The following is a 14,714-nucleotide window of genomic DNA, read 5'->3' as shown; positions in this document are numbered from 1 at the left end:
ATCCTGAGCCGATACCAGTACCTTTCACCTCCTTCATCTACCCCTCACACTCTGGGATTACAGGATCACAGGTTACACGTGTGTGTTGCCGTATTGGTTCTTTTTTAACTCTTTTTAAAAAAATATGTTCTAGTTGGATACTGCCTCCTACTCTTCAACTTGTCACAGTGGGTTTTTTTTTTAATTTATGTATTATGTGTATATTATTTGTCCAGGGTGTTTGCCAACATGCCAGAAATTGGCATGAGATCTCCTTATAGATGGTTGTGAGCCACCGTGTGGTTGCTGGGCTTTGTACTCAGACCTTTGGAAAAGCAGCCAGTGCTCTTAACCTCTGAGCCATCTCTCCAGGCCCCTCTTTCAGATTAAATCAATCAGTCAGTAAATAAAGCCTTTACATGAGATTCTAGGTCCTATTTTAACATTGGAAAAAGGAGTGAGAGAGAGAGAGAGACAGAGACAGATCATCACAGACCAGGCTTCTGGTCCTGTGACTTTTGTGGCTTTGCTGGGCTGTTTAGCATCATTGCTTTATAAGTGTCTAACTCCTCAGAAGAAAGCTGCTGTTTTGAGTTCCTGCAGGTGCCTCTACCTCTCCCCCTGCTGCCTCCATGGGTCCCTCTCCTGGTGCCACCACCACCAAAATGCCCAGAGCCAAGGTTTCTCGTCCTGCCACCTCTGTTTATGCTTTGTGCATGTCTTGGCTGTGCAAGCTGGGTGTTCATAGGACAGTCTCCAAACGGACACGGTCATACTGTTTCATAGCCTTCAGGCCATCTGCCCTCCGCTCAAAGCACACATCCGCTGTCCCTAAACTTCCCCCAGAGCAATCATAGTGCACAGCTGCTTTCTTTACCGGTCCAAATTCAGCAAAGAGTTGTTGAACACCTGCATCTGAGGAAGTCCATGTTTGACAGGAGCAGCTTCCCACAGGTCTCCACACTGTGGGAAAGGTCATGCTGCCACTTGTCAGGAAGTCGTTTTGGTCTGCTGTAGGGTGCCTGGGGGTTCCTCAGAGGTCGGCCACCTGAATGCACCCACCTGGAGGTCTTCAGTATGTTGCTGAGCTGCTGCCCCGGGAGCTGGCCCTGCCGGGATGCTGTCCTCTCTGGCTCCGGTTCAGCTTAATGGTGTCATCCAAAGACAGATCCATTTTGTCGGCTCTGGCGGGCATGGAATCGGACCTCAGATCCAGTCTCCTATACCTGAATTAACCTTTTCAAGAGGCAAAACAGTCAATTAGTTTGTTTGTTTGTTTGTTTGTTTCTGACTTCTCGATCTGATACTATTCTCTTAACTGCTGGTCAATCTTAAAAAAAAAAAAAAAGCCAGGCTGTGGTGGCACACGCTTTTAATCCCAGCACTCGGGAGGCGGAGGCAGGTGTATCGCTGTGAGTTTGAGGCCAGCCTGGTCTACAAAGCAAGTCTAGGACAAGTAAGGCTACACAGAGAAACCCTGTCTCGAAAAACCAACCAACCAACCAAACAACACACACACATACACACACACACACACACACACACACACACACACACACACGAAAAGAAAAGAAGAGAAAGAAGAAAAGGAAAAAGAAAATCCAGTGAAGGCATGTTTTGGGCTTTGGACTATTTTACTAACTGATTCAGACAGACCTCCATCCTGAGTCTTCAGCCTTATCCCAAGCATTGAAAGCTGCTAGACAACAATAGTGCCAAGACGTGAGCATTCAATTTAAACGCAATATGTCTTTGTGAATCAGCACATCCACCCTCACCTAGCAAAGGATCATGGGAGCTATTTTTGCCTATGGCCTGATTTCGGAGTTCAATGGTCGTTGCTTCCTCTCTTACCATGATTACCATTACATCCGAGGACCAGGTTCCAATATTACTCTTGCCAAATCTTTCGAGTCTTGGGAGACAATCCTGCTCCGAGTTGACCATGGATTTAGAATCTTTTGTTTGTTTGTTTGTTTTGTTTTTTGTTTTTGTTTTTCGAGACAGGATTTCTCTGTGATATAGCCCTGGCTATCCTGGAACTCACTCTGTAGACCAAGCTGGCCTCAAACTCACAGAGATCTACCTGCCTCTACCTTCTGAGTACTGGAATTAAAGGCGTGCGCAACCACGCCTTTAATCTTGAGTAACAGGGTTTTTTTTTGTTTGTTTGTTTGTTTGGTTGGTTTTTTTTGTTGTTGTTGTTTTTCGAGACAAGGTTTCTCTGTGATAGCTTTGGCTGTCCTAGACTCACTTTGTAGACCAGGCTAGCCTCGAACTCACAGTGATCCACCTGCCTCTGCCTCCCAAGTACTGGGATTAAAGGCGCACACCACCACGTGACAGTTTTTTAATCAGACTGCTTAGTTAGCTGTGAAAATCTGGCGTTTGCACTGCCCCCTAGTGGTTGGCCTTCAAACATCACACGGGACGGGCGAGGCAGGGCGGGGGAGCCGAGCGGTGACATTTAAGGTATTTCCGTGGCGACTTGTCCTCATTTACATACCCACAATTCATTGCATATGCTTAATTTAAAATCAGAAACCACTGGGTTTTTTGTTTTTGTTTTCTATCTTGGTTTCCTTCATAATGGTACAATTTTCACAGACTTAAGTGAGAATAGAGACTAAGTATTGTGAATTTTGAGGAAAAAGTTACCATTACTCTGCTAAGATTTACAGTACAATGTGAGCTACAGGCAGCACACTGTGAGTCATACTCTGGTTTCTCTTCAGATCGTATAAATCTTTCGCCTTTTACTAAAGATTTCCGTGGAGAGGAACATTTCCGAGTCTTAACCCAATTTTTTGAGGCCTTGTCTTAGCAAGGCTAATAATGGTTTTAAAAGATAGACTGCTTCAACTCTAAAGCTCTCTTTTGAGCACTATAGATTTCTTGTAGACAAGGTTAGTGGGATGTGATACAACCAAGCCTGGTCTGCAAAATGAGTGCACATGCCGTTAGTCACAGCATAGCACTTGAGAGGCAAAAGCCAGCTTCACCTACAGATTGAGTTCCCGAACAGCCAACGATGCACAGAGAACCCTGTCTTGAACACCCCCCCTCAAAAGATAATCCCTAGAGGCAGAGTCAGGCGGATCGCTGTGAGTTCGAGGCCAGCCTGGTCTACAAAATGAGTCCAGGATGGCCAAGGCTACACAGAGAAACCCTGTCTCGAAATCCCAAAATAAATAAATAAATAAATAAAAATAAAAAAATAAAAATAAAAAACGAAAAGAAAAAGAAAACCAGCAAAATCTAAAGACAAAATATAACACAAACTGAAATGAACTAAGCAACAGGGAAGGGCAAGAAAGAGAGCCCAAACAAAATCAAAATCAATGTTAGCTGGGCCTAGCGGCACAGGCCAGTGGTTCCACTTTGTGACTGGAGGCAGGAAGTCCTAATGTTCAAAGCTAAGATCTAAGGTTCAAGGCCAGCCTGGGTGACTTAGTAAGAGCACTGACTGCTCTTCCAGAGGTCCTGAGTTCAATGTGCACTGCATACATAAATAAATAAATCTGGAAGAAGAAGGAAGAAGAAGAAGAAGAAAAGATACTATCTCAAAAATAAAAAGTAGCAACAGATCTGGGGATACAGTTCAGTGATAGGACATTTCCCTGGCACCCTTGAGGCCCTAGGCTGCAGCCTCAGTACCACAAGGCAAAGCCGAAAAGAGACCGGGAAGGAGAGGAGAATGATGTGATGGCAGCTCAGTGGAGACACTCAGGAGGTAGTGAGCAGGTGGTGGAGGAGAGATGAACACTCAGAGACTTCACACACGCTCTGGTACTGAGAGTTTCAGGCAAGAAGAGTGACCATCAGATCAGTAGAGCTGGAGACGATGGCCGGCCCCTGGGGTTGTTTTACACAATGAGGTGTAAATGTCTGTCTGGAAAGAGAAGGAGTTGAGGAACAGAAGCAAAGCAAAAGGCAAGAGAGAAGTGATGTGTGTGTGTGTGTGTGTGTGTGTGTGTGTGTGTGTGTGTGTGTGGTCCTCAGCCAATGGATCTCCATCCTTTGGGGTCCAATGACCTTTTCACTGGGGTTGCTTAAGACAATGGAAAACACAGGTATTTACATTATGACTCTTTTTTTTTTTTAATTATTATTATGCATACAGTGCCGAAAAGGGCATCAGATCACATTATAGATGGTTGTGAGCCACCATGTGGTTGCTGGGAATTGAACTCATGACCTCTGGAAGAGCAATCAGTGCTCCCAACCGCTGAGCCATCTCTCCAGCCCCAACTCTTTTTTTTTTTTTAAGATTTATTTATTTATTATGTGTGCAGTGCTCTGCCTGCATGTACACCTGTATGCCAGAAGAGGGTACCAGATCTCACTACCGGGAATTGAACTCAGGACCTTTGGAAGAGCAGACAGTGTTCTTAACCTCTGAGCCATCTCTCCAGCCCTACATTATGATTCTTATGATTTGAGGTCACCAACAAAATGAGGAACTGCATTAAAGGGTGTCACAGCATTAGAAAGGTTGAGAACCATTGTCTTAGAAGATCAAGAGGTGGGGCCTCCATTAAGGCCAGGAGCTCTTTCACAGTCTCAGCAACCCTTCCCTTGGGACCTCCCCAACCCTATGACAGGAGCTCTCATTAGATCTCCTTTCCGTTCACACCACACAGTACAGACTTTACTAGACTCTTCTCTAGCAATGGCCTCCCCTCTTCCGCATTCCCGGCTTCCCACCCAGGGCCAAGGGACACTGTCCTCAATGCCTTCCTCCTGGCAGGCAGGCGGGCTTCCAGGAGCACAGTCTTAGCCTTCCTGCTTTGCCACAGGGGACTCTGTCACTCCTTGGATGCTGAATGAAGCTTCTCAAAGTAGGTGACGCGTGTTCCACGTGATTCGAATCCCCAGGGCCCATGAAAAAGCTGGGGCAGCTGCTGTTGCTGGGTCCCCTCAGCCCCTGCTCACCTTTGGTAACATCGACTTTGTTGGCTGCCAAGATGTCCACCTGGATGCTATCTATTTTTGTGTAGAAGAGCTCCTAGTTGCTCTAAGGATAGACGCAGGGGTATCCTGGCTGGACCGGAGCCGTGTACTCCTGGAGTTGGGCTAGGGAGGAAGGGTTACTGGGAGCCGAGTTGCTTAGACAGAGAGGCTCCCATCTTAATAGCTAGGGCACGTAGGGAACAAGAAGACTGTGTGTGTGTGTGTGTGTGTGTGTGTGTGTGTGTGTGTGTGTGCGCGCGCGCGCGCGCGCGCGCGCAATGCGCATCCAAGTCAGGAGACTAGATTCATTCTGTGCACAAGGGGCACCGTTCTGTCCTGGGCAACTGCTGAGGCTGATGGGAAGTGGAGTACTTACAAGGAAGAGCTGGTAGAGTTCCGTCCCCCATGGACTTGTGGACACGTTCCTCCACCAGTGGGAAACATCTGCACAAACTAACTGCAGCAGAGGGTAGGCGGGGTGACAGGGTAGTGTGGGTATCCGCTGACTTAACTGCCCATGGCCTGCAGACTGCCACATGGCCACCCCTGCCAGCGCACTTCCAACGTGAGGCCGGCCACCCTCTGGCCATTGCTGTGGTCGACGTTGCCCATGGCCTCCAACAAGACTGTGGACCATGCGCATGCGCAGCAGCTTCTCTGCCAGGTTCAAGTCACTGCGGGGCCGGGATCCTTGTGAGGTAGGATAAAAAGACAGGAGAAGCTCTGGGGATATAGGAAGGGAAAGAAGCCTGCTTGCCTTCTTCTCTTGAGAGGCTGAAGAACAGCATATGAGCAGGTAGAACACTGAGCAGACGGGTTGCTGCTGTGGGCTGTGGAAGAGTGGCAGCCCGCCGGGCATGGACTGAAGCAAAGACTGAGTTGGATTCCCCGTTGGAGACAGAATGAGAAAGACACATGCGCTGCCTGTCTGCAGCTGGGTGGGTTGACCACCTTGATCTGGGATTGGGGTGAGAGTGAGCATTGGAAAACCCACTCCTTAAACCCATCTTCAGTAACCCAGTGACAGCGGCTATGTCATCACCAGCCACCAAAATGCAGCATACTCCGACTGTTGTGCTTTCCCTGTGTACATGCGCTACACTGGCGACAGGGCCAGCACCTGCCCACCTTTTCCCTCCCACCCTTGCTCAGAGGAAGCCTCTGTACACTTCCCCCTAATAAATAAATCTCGCCAGTGAGGCCTGTTGCATGGTGTGACTTTATGACCTTGCTTGGCCCCAATCCTTCCACCCGGAGGCCCTAACAGTGAGGATGCCCAGGCTCACATCTCCCTTGGCCTCCTTATGGGGGTCAGGGCATGGAGGCCGTGGGGACACAATCCCAAGCCCCTTGAGTTCCCCCAGGCAGCTCCAGGCTTGAAGTGCTTATGTGACTAAACCTCTCTTCAATTCTTTGCCAGGGAAAAAAAAAAAAAAAAGACCCTGAGGAAGGAGCCCTGAGGCAGGATCCTATCAGTGGCTAGTTATCACACAGTGCCTGCCGCTCAACCAGGAGGCAGACCAGCTTCTCCAGCTGCACAGGCCTTCAGAGTCCAGACAGGAAAGCCAGTAGTTCTAACAATAAGATGTAGGTAAACCTGGGGTTTAGGGGTCACCTCTGGTTTAGGGATCACTTTGTATTTCCCTTGGGCTGTGCGGACTTTTACCCAAAGGGTTGAACAGGCCCTTTGGCCCTCTATGCTTTTTTTATCCCAGCCAATCAGTTTCCTTTCTTTCCTCCTCATTAACCCAGGCATGCTCTGCCCAGCCCCCAGCTCTGCCTGTCTCTGCTGATAACCACAACTTATGCTTTCTCATGCTTTATAATTGGTTCTTTCAAAGAATGAGTTCGCTGCCATATAGAAGGGTCTATTTTGCTTTTTTCTTCTTCTTTTTTGGTTTTCCGAGACAGGGTTTCTCTGCATAACCCTGACTGTCCTGGACTCGCTTTGTAGACCAGGCTGGCCTTGAACTCACAGAGATCCACCTGCCTCTGCCTCTCTGAGCGCTGGGATTACAGGCGTGTGCCACCAAGCCTGGTTTAGAAGGTCTATTTTGTAAATAAAGTTCAGAGATGCCCCCCCACACACACACACACAGCGCTACACAACTGGATGGGGAAGGAATCACAACGCACTCACTTCTCTTCCCTGGTTCCTAATGCTTAGAAGCTGTTCAGATAGTTACAGCCTGCTCTGAAACCATAGCCAGGAAAGTTTTCTGTTTTTAAACATCCCCGCCCCCCCTCAAAAAAAGCCATGAAGTTTCTCTCCAGGTTCCTTCATCAGGGGTCCCCTGGTTGCCTATTCAAGAGAGAGCTCCAGACACAGAACAGTCAGGTTTTTGTTTGTTTTCGAGCAAAGTCTCTCTGTGTAGCCTGGTTGTCCTGGACTCACTTTGTAGACAAGGCTGGCCTCGAACTCACAGTGCTGGGGTTAAAGGCGTGAGCCACCTGCCTGGCTCAGGTGAGTCAATTTATTCTGAACTCCCAGTCTCCCTGGGAGACCAAGCTGCCCTCATAGTCTTCTCCCTGGCCCCAGGTCTAGGAAGATCTTTTGTCTCTTGAGTCCCTTCCTGGTGCATATGGAAACGCTCTCATGACTACTGAGATCAAACGAACAGAAAGAAGTCCAGGACAGTTAAGGCTACACAGAGAAACCTTGTCTCGAAAAACGAAGGAGAAGGAGGAGGAAGAGGAGGAGGAGGAGGAGGAGGAGGAGGAGGAGAAGGAGGAGGAGGGCTTGGATCATCACTGTGAGCTGTGGCAGCCAGCCCCTGCTTGTCCTTGAGCAGCCTTCCTGCTAAGTAGCTGTCAACTGAGGGGGCCTGCCCCTTAGATAAGTAAACAGGGAGGGGGGGGGCTTTGCGGGCTTCCTCTGAAGTGGTGGGGAGCCTGGAACAGCATATGGAGGGCGTTCCCAAGCTGGGCAAAATTACCAGCCATGCACTGCAATTCCCAGCCTCGGCAGCAGGCAAATAGCGAGTCTGCGTGCTCCTGGATTGATTAAACAGTAATTAGACTTCAAAAGCTCGCTAAATGCCCCTCTTTCAAGAGCTCTCAGCTAGGCAATTTTTCTCTCACATTTAATAGCGACTATTCTTGTATTCTTTTCTGCCCAAAGTGGTCATAATTGTGGGAGGCTGATACCACACGCACCCTGTGAAGCTGCTGGCAGGGATGGATATGCCACAGTTGCTCTTGGGAAGACTCAGGGGACATTTGGCCCAAGGTCTAGGAAATCTTTCTCTAGCTCAGTGACTCCATCTCTTGGAAATTCTCCTAAGGTGAAAACCAAGGCTGGGGTGTAGCTTAGTCAATAGAGTGCTTGTCTAGTGCACAGAAAGCTCTGGATTCGATCCTAGCACTTAGGAGGCAAAGGCAGGAGGAACAGAAGTTCAAGGGGTGTGTGTGTGTGTGTGTGTGTGTGTGCACGCGCGTGCGCGCGCGCGCTCATGTGTAGCATGGTAGACTCCTGGACTTCCTTTTTTTTGGGGGGGGGGGGGGGGAGTCAAGACAGGTTTCTCTTTGTAATAATTCTGGCTGTCCTGGATCTCCCTTTGTAGACCAGGCTGGCCTCCAACTCACAGAGATTGGCCTGCCTCTGCCTCCCAAGTGCTGGGATTAAAGGCGTGCGCCACCATGCCCAGTGATTCCTGGACTTCTAAAGAATACAAAGGTTCTGCATGATTGCTGTCACCATTATAACCTTCTACTTATTAACATTAGAAAGTTAAGGCCAGGCGTGGTGGTTCATGCCTGTAATCCCAGCACTTGGGAGGCAGAGGCAGGTGAATCACTGTGAGTTCAAGGCCAGCCTGGTCTACAGAGTTGAGCCCAGGATAGCCAAGGCTACACAGAAAAGCCCTGTCTCGGGGGTGGGGGGGGGGGGAGAAAAAAGAAAGTTGTAGCTTGAGCTGGACTTGATAGCGCACACCTTTAATTCTAGCACCGGGGAGGCAGAGGCACGCAGATCTCTGTGAGTTCAAGGCCAGCCTGGTCTACAGCGTAAGTTCCAGGACAGCCTAAACCACATAGTGAGGCCCTGTCTCAAAAACAAAGCACAAAGCTGTAGCTTGAAGGGACCCAGCCAAGTTCAGAGTCGGAGGTCAGGAAGCCATGGAATATTCCTCACAGCTAGCCGGGTTGGTGAAGTCAAACTCAGTGAGGCTAAGGCGGAGACCCCTTGCTACAACCTGCAGGTCTGGGTGACAGAACACCCGTGCCTTTAGGAGTGGCAGGGGTGGGGGTGGGGAGAGGATTATTAGCCAGAGCACAAAGTTCAGGCATAGTAACACCCTAGGGAGCTGAAACAACAGATCTAGGCCCTCTTTTTTAGCTCTGGTTCTCTGGCATTGGCTTGGGACAACTCTAAATGCTGCCCCCAGATTTGTTTATTTTTTCTTAGAACTGTAGACGGAAGGATTACTTCCGGTTTCAAACAGCGTTTTATGTTGTTTCTTTGCTAGACTCAGGGAGTTTTATTGTGTCTTTCCTCCAGCCTGGGACAACAAAGGGAGGGGGAAGAATAAAGTTTAGTTGAGAGGGTTGGTCACTTGGCGTGCTCTCTCTCTCCCGGAAGCTACCAAGTGAGTTGAGGGCTGCCATCCCGCTGCTGTGGAGCCAGGCTGGGAGCAATAGTGTTGCCCTTGGAATGGACAGTGGCACGTCAGTGTTTCCCAACAGAAGTGGCATCCGAGTTAGCACATCTTTATGAGCTGTGGTATCAGGAGAGCATTTCCTGAAATGCATTTCCTGTGTGAGGTAAATTCCATCCTCTAGCAACACAGGAAAGACAAGTAAAGATGGGACCATGTTTTTCCTCTTTAGTTAAGATTTCTTGCCCAGCATAATGGCACACACCTTCAATCCCAGCACTCGGGAGGCAGAGACAGGCAGATTGCCCTGAGTTTGAGGTCAGCCTGCTCTACAAAGTAAGACCAGGACAACCAAGGATATACAGAGAAATCCTATCTCGAAAAACAAAACAAAACAAAACAAAACAAAAAAAAGCCAGGTGTGGTGCATGCCTTTAATCCCAGGCAGAGGCAGGTAGATTTCTGTGAGTTCAAGGCCAGCATAGACAGCCAAGGCTACACATGAAACCCTATCTCAAAAACAAAACAAAACAAAACAAACAAAAAAAAAAAACAAAACAAAAAAAAAAGGAAAGAAAGAAAGAAAAAAAGAAAAGAAAAAAGAAAAGAATTAATTTTTCTGTCTTGAAAAAAAAAAAACAAATGTTTCTTTATTTTTTGGTTTTTCAAGACAGAGTCTCTTTGTGTATAACAGAGCCCTGGCTTTATAGACCAGGCTGGCCTTGAACTCACAGAGATCCTCCTGCTTCTGCCTCCCAAGTGCTGAGATTACAGGTCTGTACCAGTTTATTTTGCTCAAGGCCAGTACCCTGATTATGATGTGTATATGTGTACATGTGTGTGTCTGCATGTGCATATGTGCACATGTGAAAGCAGGTGGCCATAGAGTCTAGAAGAGTGTTAGGTCTCTGGAGCTGAGAGTTCCAGATGGTTGTGAGCTGCCCTGGGAACCAAACTTGCGTCTAGACAGCTGAGCCATCCTCCAGTCCCTGAGTCCAGCACCTTTTGCCTGTCTGTGTCCTGCCCTCGCTGTGTGGCGCATGTCTCACTGCATCTGTCTTACAAGAACACTTAGGGCTGAGTGGTGGTGGCGCACAGCTTTAATCCCAGCACTCGGGAGGCAGAAGCAGGAGTTTGAGGCCAGCCTGGTCTACAAAATGAGTTCCAGGACAGCCAGAACTGCACAGACAGACCCTGTCTCTCCAAAGTTAAAAACAAGCCGGGCATGGTGGCGCATGCCTTTAAGCCCAGCACTCGGGAGGCAGAGGCAAGCAGATCGCTGTGAGTTCGAGGCCAGCCTGGTCTACAAAGTGAGTCCAGGACAACTGAGGCTACACAGAGAAGCCCTGTCTCAAAAAAACAAAAAAACAAAACCAGAACAAAACAAAAAGTTAAAAACAAAAACAGAAAACCAACCCAAAACAAAACAACAACTGCCACCTCCAGTTTCACAAGGGCCTACTCAGGTGCTCCAGAATGACTTCCATCTCAGGATGCCCACTAATCTGATCCTTTCAAGCCTTCTGATTAATCTTGCTTAGCTTGGAGACAGAGCAGTGTTTGGAGAGTGTTCTTGCCACTGCTGAGGGGAATCCCCTGGAATATTCAGTGCATGCTCTGTGAGCTACAGGGTCTTCCACTCCAGCTGCTAGAAGCACAGACGGAGCCCCCAGGAAGTCAGGGGTAGAAGAATCAGAAGTTCAGGGCCAGCCTCAGCAACATAGTGAGTTCAAGGCCAGCTTGACCTATGTGAGTCCCTGACCCCCCCTCCCCAACAATCAAAAACCCACAGAATATTTCTCGTGCTTCCAGCTCTTCAGGGATCATTCTCTCTGCTCTGGAAGTTTCTTTCTGTAAAAGTCTATCTCCAGCTATCCAACTGAAGACTGGCCTGGCCTCACTCATTTTCTCTACGCAGGGAGTCGCCAGCCTACCCAGATTGACTCACCCAAGCTGTGAACTCTCCTAGGGGTCATTAGGGGTGACTTGGGACTCTGTGCCTTTCTCCAGGCCATCGTCCTTGTTTATTTATTTGCTTGTCTGTTTTAGATTTGTTTATTTTATTTTATGTGTTTGGATGTTTTGGTTACATGTATGTCTGTGTACCATATGCATGCCTGGGGCCCATGGAGGCCAGAAGGGGGCCTCAGACCCTCTGAAACTAGTGTTACATAAGGCTGTGAGGCACCATGTGGGTGCTAGGAGTTGAAGCTGGGGTCCCCTGGAAGAGCAGCCAGTGCTCCTAACAGCTGAGCCATCTCTCCAACCCCACATTGTCCTGGAACAAAAATATTTATTTATGGGGGCTGGAGAGAGATGGCTCGGAGGTTAAGAGCACTGTCTACTCTTCCAAAGGCCCTGAGTTCGATTTCCAGCAACCACATGGTGGCTCACAACCATCTACAATGAGATCTGGTGCCCTCTTCCGGCGTACAGGCGTTACATGCAAAACACTGTGTACACAATAAATGAATAAATGTTTAAAAAAATATTTATTTATATTATTGTACATGTGCCGCGTGTGCATATGATATGTGAGCACAATGTGCATGTGAGTGCTGTGGCACATGTGTAGCCATCAGGGGCCTACTTCCAGGAGCCCGCTGCTCTCTCCTTCCACCTTGCTTTCTGGGTATTGAATTTGGTTGTCAGTCTTGTACAGTGAGCGCTCCCATACCTAGAAAGCCAGATGACCTGAGTTCTATCATAAAATCCCACAAGGTAGCATGGGATTGCCTGTGTGCATGGGCATGTACACACACACACACACACACACACACACACACACACACATGCACAGGGGGACATGATGAGGAGAGAGAAGAGGGCAGGAGGGAGGGAGAGAGAGAGAGAGAGAGAGAGAGAGAGAGAGAGAGAGAGAGAGAGAGAGAGAGAATATCAGATCTCTAGCACAGAATGGTGGAAGCCAGCTGGGACAGGACAGTAACAGTGAGGTAGTGTAGGCTGACACAGGTCCCTGCATCTTCCTGGCCAGCCAGCCTATCCCAGCAATGGTCTCCAGATTCAGTGAAAGCCTGTGGCATGTCCCACCCAGCAAGACAAGCTGAGTTTGATCTCTGGACCCAACCAGATGGAAGAGGAGAATCGATTCCTTTCAAGGAAGAAGGGGAGGGAGGAAAGAAAGAAGAAAATCGTGGAAGTCCATGACACAGGCAGTGAGGCTGGAGCCATGCCTCGCCCACCACCACCAATCTAACCTGCGCTCTGCCCTCTCCCCGCCCCTTTCCGACTCGGCACCTTTTCTTTTCTTCTTTTCTTTTTAAAGATAACTCCCAGAAGCCTTGTCTGTTATACGATGCCTAGTGAAGGCCACGCGCAGCCTCCCCAAAGCCGGGCGAGTGTAATTTATGTTTTTAATTCTGTCTTTTAGGTGTCCCAGGAGGAGACTTCCCCTCCACTTCTATAGGTTCGCACTTGGCTCTCCAGTAAACAGAGCTTGCTCGAACCGCTCTCCTTGTAAGGTCACTGATAAACCACCTTACGCAGCCCCTGTGTCTGCCAGCGAGCAGCCAAGGTCTTATGGGCTGTGTTACGCACTGCCTCTTCTCCCCAGCTCACACGTATTAGTCTACTTTGAAATTTATTGTTTTGTCCTGCTCCGTAGACCGGTCTAGCCTCAAACTTGTGTGGCAAGTACTTAACTGACTGAGCCATCTCTTCAGCCTCGTCTCCTGCGCCCGCCTGCCACCTGCCCACCACCACCTTCTTTCCAGAAGAGAAAAAAAAAATGTACAAAAGTACAGGTTACACAGTGTTGTATAGACTGGAGGCATAGCCACTCCACGGTATGGCTTAGGGGAAGGTTTTTAGTGTTGGACATGTAGTACGGCCAGGGGCATCTGGAAGAACCTGGAGCAGAGAACCCGGAACATGGCCAGCAGTCTGGACCTGGCCAGGAGAGGAGAAAGGGAAGACGAAAGAGAGGAGGGGAGGGCAAGAGGACACCACAAAGGAGAGAGAACATAACCAAAGTGGGTGGGGGGGGGTTACAAGCAGAATGGGGGGGGGGGGTGGAGGGAAGCGCCAGAGCTGGAGATGGTTACAGTAGGGAGGGGGTGAGAAGAGCTAGGTATGTATTTGAGATCCTGACAAACAGCCATTTGTCCTTTCTGCCAGGGACAACGAAATGTCCCCTTTGGGAAACAGAAACCAGCTTCACAAGTCCTAGGAGGATAACGGCCTTTTATCTAACGGCCGGAATTTGGCCCTGAGTTTCCATGTAGCCTCCGTTTCCAGTTAGTTTCCATTACAGCTTTTATAACCGCACTGAGAACATCTCCGTCTCTCTCCCTCAGATTGCTCCAGCCGTGGGAAGGAGAGATAAACCTGTTTTTTTTAGGATCCCAAGTGTGGGATCGGAACGGTCTTGTGAGAGAACAGGTGAGGTTAATACACTCGAAGACCAACCACCTCGTGTGGGAGCTTGATTGTTGCCAGCTGGAAAGATCCCGTGAACAGACTCTGGGAGGAGATATATAAATGAACTGGAGGCGGGGGGTGGGGGCCTTTTGGAGACTTGGGATAGTTTTGGTTGTTCATTGGAGACACACCTAGAGAGAACCGCTCAAGGAAAGGCTTCGGGCCTCCGGCTCCTGCTGAGGTTCCGGGTTCTGGTTTCTCCAGGTTCCAGCAGAAGAAATCCTGCTGATTACGCCAGGAGAATCGCTCCTCGGAACTGATATCCTTACAGTTTTGTTATTGTGTTCCTTAATCCTCGTTTCCTATGGATTTGGTTAGTCGGGTTATAAGTGACGTACGCTCGGTTAATAAGTTGTAATAAAATATACTGGTTAAGAAAACTGAACCTGAGCCGGGCGTGGTGGCGCACGCCTTTAATCCCAGCACTCGGGAGGCAGAGGCAGGCGGATCGCTGTGAGTTCAAAGCCAGCCTGGTCTACAAAGTGAGTCCAGGATGGCCAAGGCTACACAGAGAAACCCTGTCTTGAAAAACCAGAAAAAAAAAAAAAAAAAAAAAAAAAGAAAACTGAACCTGGGGGGCTGAAGAGATGGCTCAGAGGTTAAGAGCATTATCTGCTCTTCCAGAGGTCCTGAGTTCAATTCCCAGCAACCACATGGTGGTTCACAACCATCTATGATGAGATCTGGTGCCCTCTTCTGGCCTGCAGGCATACACACAGGCAAACACTGTATATGTAATAAATAAAT

The 14,714-nt window shown here is 48.8% G+C and overlaps 1 non-coding gene and 1 pseudogene across 1 annotated transcript; one reads left to right on the top strand and one right to left on the bottom strand.

The window, feature by feature from the left end:
• Positions 1-467: 467 nt before the first annotated feature.
• Positions 468-5,544, bottom strand: LOC127200810 (THO complex subunit 4-like; annotated as a pseudogene).
• Positions 2,695-2,810, top strand: LOC127200925 (U5 spliceosomal RNA). The gene has a single exon (XR_007832141.1). It is a non-coding gene; the product is annotated as a U5 spliceosomal RNA (small nuclear RNA).
• Positions 5,545-14,714: the final 9,170 nt, after the last annotated feature.

This window comes from Acomys russatus, chromosome 16 (genome assembly GCF_903995435.1).
Source record: "Acomys russatus chromosome 16, mAcoRus1.1, whole genome shotgun sequence".
In the NCBI taxonomy this organism is placed as follows: Eukaryota; Metazoa; Chordata; class Mammalia; order Rodentia; family Muridae; genus Acomys; species Acomys russatus.
Note: the sequence above shows the minus strand (reverse complement) of the source record. Positions and strands in the feature narration are given on the sequence as shown.